Below are 7,831 nucleotides of genomic sequence, written 5' to 3' on the forward strand. Positions count from 1 at the left end.
TCTTATTTTCTAAGATAAATGTTTTTGTTTGAATTGTATGCACCAAGCAACTGTGGCTGATGCTTAATGTATCATGCTTAATGACATCACTAGGGCCTGCCCCATGACATCACTCGGGCCCAACCCTGTGACACCACTCAGGCCCGCCCAATGACATCAGTAGGGCCTGTCCCTGAAATCTCAGGTTTGGGGATGCTTCTAACCTGGCAACCCTAGCACTTACCCTATTTTTTTTGTACATTCTAGACAGCCTTCTCTTCTTCTCCCTTGAAAGCATCCATGTTTGTAGAAAGAAAATATTTCATTCCAATAATCTAATGACTTTATAAGCACAGTGTTGCAGATTCATCTACTTATAATTAAAAGTTCTGTCATCTTTGGGAGAAGTGTTTTCTTTATATGAGATTTCCATCAAAATAGCCATCTCATTTGTACCCGGCTGTGCACCAGAGAGCATCACGTTGTGGCATCTGTAGCAATAGAGGCATTAAAAGCATTCTGTAAAGGAAACCCTACTGCTCTTTTGTCTTTCCTATTTTTCTTTAGATATGTTATTTTTGTGGCTTACCAGTATAACTTAGGAGGCTAGATTGAAAAGAAAAGGCAAAGAGTTTTAAAAAATTACATCTTAGATTTTTAAAAGCCTGGGGATTAAGGTTATTATTGCCAGAAAAGTCAATAGGAAGCTTTTATCTTAGGGTTACTGTAGGTGGAACAGAAGGTTCTGCTGCACAGTGAGTACAAAGCAAAAATGTGTCCACACAAGTGTGACAATCCTCATGATCAGATCTGAACAAAATAGGCTTTAAGCCATTTTGTGTTTGGTTTTGGGTTGTAAAATGGTTTTCTTTAGTTTTAGAGGCTCTTCTGTATGAGGGACAAAAAAATCACAGGTAAGTTAACAGTACAAAGGGTGCAGTTCTGCACAAGGGCCAAAAATACACAGAAGGGTCAAAGATTCAGCCCAGGAATCTGGCAGTTAAGCAGAAATAGAAACTTAACCTGAACTCTGCTCTACTCTTCTGACTGGCTACAAGGTTAGGAGAGGAAGTGACAGTATAAAAGTCAAATTGGAAAATAGATTTGTTAGACTTGGAAGAGCTGCAAGAGATAGAAAGTTAAGAAGTTTAAGACAACTGAAACACTGAACAGTTTTAGAGAGCACTGTTAGGACATTGTAGAAGAAAGAAGCAAGGAGAAATATTAATTCAGTTCTTCATATTTCTGCAGCAATTTGCAATTTTTTTAAAGCAAATTCTCATGAAAATTCTAGAGCATTGTAATGCAAGGGGATCCAGAAGGTGAACTGACAGATGTTAATTGATAAGTAGTGGCATGGTTAGGAAAACGGCCTAGAATAGGTAGAGATAGATGTCTTTTCCTCCTTTTGTTTTTATTTGCTCATATGGGTAATTCATGACTAAAAAGGTTTTTCCCTATAAAATCATTTTCTCAAAAACTGTTTTACTTGTTACCTCACTAAAACTTTAAATAAAAGCACTGGTTTATTTTTTTAAAATAAGTTTCTCTGAGGTGTTGTTATCCACCTCATATCACACTACCCACTATAGGGAGTAGGCTGGGCCAGTTAAAATTCAAAAAGTAAAAGGACTGTTTAGTGGAGGCAGCCAGAAAACACACCCATAAAAGATATTCACTGGGGGGCAGTGGTGAGAAGAAGGTGAAGGAGGGGTTGGTTTGGTTGGATTGTTCCACGCATCACCACCCCCATTACCTCTCATGGTGCCATCTACAGCCAATGCTGTCACTCCATGAAATTGCTAAATTGGGGTGGAGAACCTGAAGTTCTCCAGATATTGTTGAACTATAATTCCCACAATCCCTGACCGTTGTTTATAATGGCTGGGGTTGATGGGAGCTGGAGTGCAGCATATGATCTGGTGGGCCAAAGATTCCCCATTCCTGGGCTTAATGGTGCTGTAGAATCAATGAAGAAGGTGGAGCCTTCTCTGAGATAACTGATGCAATGTAAACAATAAGATATTTCAGTGTAATTATTGGCCATGATCCTGCCAAAATTAAGCCCTTTAAGGTCCACCTAAGAGCAGGACTGCAAGTTCAATCTGAGTTAAACCTACAGTTTCTCAAACCAAGTTGGCTCCAAACAGTGAATTCAACATTGTTCCTTTAAGTCCTTAAGTTCTAGACCCCTGCTTCATGTGGGCATTTGGAGGTCCAATGCACTGGGAAGGTTTAAGGTGCCTCCAAAACAAATCTCCATCCTCCGTCAAAAACAAGGCCATGCTCACACACACACACACCCCAGCCACTGTATTTGGGTCCCTTCTCCAGTCTTCAGTGACTGGCTGGAAGTGGGAAAGCAGAAAGAAGGTCCTCCTTTTCCTTCCACTCTACAAACAACCAAACACAAACTCTGGCAGTAGCCTGCCCTGCAGCCAGGCAACAGTAGTTTGGATTTGGATTTTTCTTTTCTTTTTGGATTCTTCCAGGACTGGAGAAACCCGAACTCACTCTACAAAATAGGGTGGGATGGGTTCTGGTTGAGGCGAACATCATGTGAATGATGCCCAGAAAGTTTGGACTCAAACAGCCTCAAATTCACAGTAATGCTCAGTGTGGACAAACCCCGTCTCATTGGTGTCAATGCATGCCTTATATAGATTTCTGTACCTGCCTATTCAGCAGTAACTCCCATTGACTTCAATAGGGTTTACCCTCACATAAGTGGGTATAGAATGCAGCCTTTAAAATATAACTCTTCCCCATTGAAATATATTTAAAAGATGGATATGTACTTAACTTTGAGCTCCGCTAAGGTGTGTAGCAAAAACAAGATTCCACCAATATAAGCCTAACCATTCAATAGCTTATCAAAATGGCACCCGATGAGCTAATACCTTGATTTTTGGCATAAGAGGTCTATAAATGTACCACATTTCAAACCAATCCAATATAAACTGCCATAGGCAGAACAAGTTTTAAAGTGCTGAAAGTTGGCCCTTTGACCTTTTTTTCTCCAGTTTTCATTCATGCTTATCATACATTTCATTTCAATTCTTGGGGAAACTACTGACGTACTTAATTCATGCTTGTCAAAGAGCACACACATACATTGGTGTGGTGGAGTTCTGAGCAATGGCTCAGACTTTATTAAGGTGTTCCTGCCCCACTGAAGTCTACAGAAAACAAATACTGGCAGATAATGCAGGGCATGACAAGTACAAACAATGCTGAAGCCAAAGGCCCTGACAGGAGTGCAATACTTACAGAAGAAGCCACCTAATGGCTACTGTGTGTGATGCCTATTCCTTTCATTATCTAACAGGTTGGTACAGTAGCTAAAGGAGGGCTCACCAACCTTTGGGGGGGCCCATCCTGCCCAGCTACTGATGTAAGCAACCAACAGGCAAGAGTCAACTCACAGGAGGATTCCTGTAGTGATACAGTAAAGCTCAATGCTTCTCAAGGCAATACAAGACCAGGACAACGTGGGGCATCTTTGTTGGTCCCAAGCTCTCCATTCTCCCCATCTGGATTTGGGCCTGAAAGACCAGGGAAAAGCAAGCACAATTTGTGGCATTGCGCATCATCATTGCTGTTCATGGGCATGTCTGTGAAAGCATCACTTAGAATCCAGTTTCCTGGCTTTCTGGAGCTTGAACCAACATTTATTATTTATTTAAAATATTTATACCCCGCCCTTTTTCCAGAGAACTCAGGGCGGCTTACAAAAATAATCATAAAAAAGATTAAAACAGTAAATATACAAAATTAAAAACAATTAAAAATAATAAAATCAAGTACAATTAGTTAACCAATTCAATTAAAAGCTTGTCTAAAAAGGATCATCTTCACCTTAGCACAGAAGGACAAAAGCGAGGAGGCTAATCACACTTCACTAGGGAGCGAATTCCACAATCTGGGGGCGGCCAACAAAAAAGCCATATTCTGTGTCTTTGCAAGAAGAACTTGTGAAAAGGATGGAGTAGTGAGTAAGGCCTCACCGGAGGATCTTAAGAGTCCGGGCAGGTTCATAGAGGGAGATACAGTCTAACAGATAACCTGGACCTAAGCCGTATAAGGCTTTATAGGTCAAAACCAGCACTTTGAATTGTGCCCGGAAACATATTGGCAGCCAGTGGAGCTGGTACAGCAAAGGGGTTGTATGTTCCCTGAGCCCGGCTCCAGTTAACATCCTTAACACTGGTATTAAACCAGCAGGGTTTCTTTGTGATTGATTAAAAGATAGACCAATTGAATCTCACACAAGCAAAGAGCTTCTTTGCATTTACTCTCAGTAAGCCCCCAAGTAATTCAGTGGACTTACTGCCAAATATGCATGCACAGGACTGCAGTCTGGGTTACTGTGAAATCCTCATCAATTCCCTTGGAATTGCTGGATTTTCAGCAAAGTAAACACAAACCAAAGTTTGATCCTAGGCCTTGGAGCTGGATGAGTGTTTTGTTCTTCTTTTTAATCTCTATTTAATTTTTTTTTGCCATCCATTATTAATCTGCATCTGATTCATATATAACAATTTAATGTTAGTACAACAGTTTGCAAACCACTTCACATGTATCAGTTGGGATCCAAAGGTGCCCTGTGCAAGACAGAGCGTATTTCACTTTGGCAAAATGCTCCCTACAACCACCAATTGCTACTTCCTCTTGCATCCCTCCATGTTCCATCACATGTTCTCCATGACCTGAGCAACAGCTTCTCAGAAAGTTGGAAAGCCTCAATTAATGAATGGCATTCCATGTGTGCTCTTTTGGATCAAAGCCCATATCTTCGTGTAATCCTTATAACCTTTTATCGGGTTCCCCCATTCCTACATGGGGAACCTTCCCGGGGATAAATGCCAGTTGTGGGTGAAGCCAGAGGCAAAAGTGGGCAGAGCAATGGATCTAACTCATTATTGTACAGTAGGCTCCATTCTAGCTGTGCAAAAGTCAGAGGTTTCTACACACTTGGGATGGAAAGATCTATCAATTTTGGTTCTCTCTGTTTCTCATTTTTCCAAATTTTAAATTCAGTTCTTCACATTTCTGCAGCAATTTGCAATTTTTTAAAAAATAATTCTCATGAAAATTTTCCAGCATTTTGGTGCAATTTTTTCCTAATAAACACGTTTGTAGGCAGTTTTGACTAATGCACGCATTTCTGCAAGCCGTTTCTCATCATATAAAGCATTTTTGCATGTGCGGATTTGATAGCTTCAGCTTGAAATGTGAACTGAATCAATATTCTCGCCCTTCCCTACCCCCCCACTCCATCATAGAAAGCAAGAGGCATTATCAATGGCACATTCCAGCCAGGCAAAAGAACTCTAGGAGGGCTCAGAGCAGGGCCATTAAGGTATATGGTCTGGGTGGGGCCATGGCCTCAGGAGTGTCCTGAGGGTTAGATAGAGAGGCCTGAAGGTCTGCATCTGGCCCCCAGACCTGAGGTTCCCTGCCTCTGCCTTTCAGAAACACTGTAAATTAGATTATCCCCATGTTGCAGATGGAGGGCTGGAAGTGAGGGCCAAGATAGAGTGATGTTAAAAGTGTGGAATGCCTGGTTTTTGTTACATAGAGAGCAGTTGTGGAGGAAGCCTGAGCAACCTTGGGACTGTGGGGTGTGCTAAAGGGAAGTTTAACTCTTCTTCTTCCTGCCATGGTCCTGACAAATATCACTTTGCTGAAGCTGTTCTTTGCATATTAAGGTTAGTTTCCATTGGCCGTCAACTGTTTATGGCAGAGGCAAGATTTCAGCCAAAGACCTAGTGACTGGTAGTTCAGTATATGAAGAAGTGTGCATTTGCCACCTTTTTTATTTCATTGGGCATATGACTAAGAAGTGAGAGTCAATGTGGGTGAAACTATTCTGAGTCTCTTAGTTTTGACTCAGTATTACAAATCAGTTTTTTTTTAATGTACAGCATCTGCCTAATGTCCTCTTTAGAGATTGTTCATTTTTATACAGTATATGTTTAGAAGCTGGAATTTAGAAAGGATTGTCTACCTCGACATCCCTGACCTAGGATGCCATAAACACAGTCATCGTTCCTGCCCTCAGACTTTCTAGATGTGACATCTAGATCTGCCTTACCCATGTATGCCACAACGCAGGAGTCACCAACTTTTTGGGGGGTCCACAGGCACATTTGCAAACTGTCACAGGCAGCACATACACAACCACAATGAAGTACACACTGCAGCTGACCCTATTGGGTGCAAAAGAATGCTTTCCAGCCTAATTTCAGCAGGGTTGCCAGGGAAGGCCTCTGTGGGCACAAGGGCACCTGTGGGCATCTCACTGGTGTCCCTTACTAATGAAGCTCTGTGCAACTGTGGGGATCTGAATGGCCAGTGAACAATTTACAAAAAGGAGGAATACTTTATCTTCCTCTGGGACCTAAGAGATTAGGTGACATAAAAGCCCCAGCCAGCATGGCCAATGGCCAGGGATGATTGGAGCCGTAGTCCAACAACAACTGGAGGGCCACAGGTTCCCTGTCCCTGATATAGGGTCAACCGTCCCTTGGCTCTATACAAGTGAAGATGTTCCTGCTCATAGCACATAAAATCTACACTTGAATAAGATGCAATGGGATTTGGGATGGATCACAAATAAACTATCATCATCATTGCATTTGTATCCTGCTCTTCCTCCAAGGGGCTCAGGATGGGATGCATGGTGTTTATTCTCACACACAAAAACTAGCTTGGATCCGAATAAGTTGCTTCTCTGTTCACATAAGTTTGGGGTTTCTCTCACTCCATCTCCATATGCAGTTCCCTATACCATTCCCAAGGATCCCCCAACCTTTAGGAAAAGATTGGGGGCAGGCTGCAGAGGGAAGAAAGAGAAGACAAGGCCATTTTCTGTGGACATGGACTCTTTTTTCCATTTACAGAACTAAAGCTAGGATCCAAGCCCTGTGAGGAAGAGGCTAGACAAAGAGATATAGTGGCATGCTCAAGACTTTTTATTCATTTATTACAAGATTTATATCTCATTTTTCTTCTCCAGCTGGAGATGCCCAAAGTGGCTAATGTCAACATAAACACAGGAAAAAACAATAAGCTGACAGTAAAATATTTTATTTATTACATGTCTATTCCATCCTTCCACAAAGGAGTTCAAAGAAGTGCACATGGTTCTTGCCATCTCCATTTTATCCCCATAACAACCCTGTGAGATAGGTTAGGCTGAGAGACAGTGACTGGTCAAAGGTCACCCAGTGAGCTTTATGGCTGAGTCAGGATTTGAACCCTGTTCTCCCAAGTCCTACTTTAACCACTACACCACTCTGGCTCATTGTATATTAAATCACGTAGCTAAAACAAAGTACAAGAGCAGCAATAAAATAACAAAAGCTAGTATCAAGACAGAGCCAGACTAAAATAGAAATCTAAGCAACAGAAAAGCCAAACATTTTAAAAAAATAATAATTTCCAATTGGGGACAAAATACTGGCAAAGAAAGAGACAATGTGACTTCCATGGGCAGGGAGTTCCACATACCAAGTGCCACAATAGGAAAGGCCCTCCCACTTTGCTACCAGATGTACCTTGGAAGACACTGGCACACATTACAAGGGACCCATCAGATGACATTAGAGAGTGTGTTGGCCCATTCAGGAGGAAGATGTATTTTAGGTAACTTGTTCCCAAGCCATATAGGCAGGGCAGGGGTGGGCAGATCTCAGGCTTGTAGGATCCACACTGTTTTTTTACTAGAACCCCAAGATCCACCAGTCGGAACATGATGCAAAAGACATACATTTAGAATTAAAGGATTCTGAGCTTGGGAACTTGGTTTGAATAGCAGAACTGAACTGAGTTCAGAGTCCTTCTACAT

This window comes from Rhineura floridana, chromosome 2, assembly GCF_030035675.1.
Source record: "Rhineura floridana isolate rRhiFlo1 chromosome 2, rRhiFlo1.hap2, whole genome shotgun sequence".
Lineage (NCBI taxonomy): Eukaryota > Metazoa > Chordata > Lepidosauria > Squamata > Rhineuridae > Rhineura > Rhineura floridana.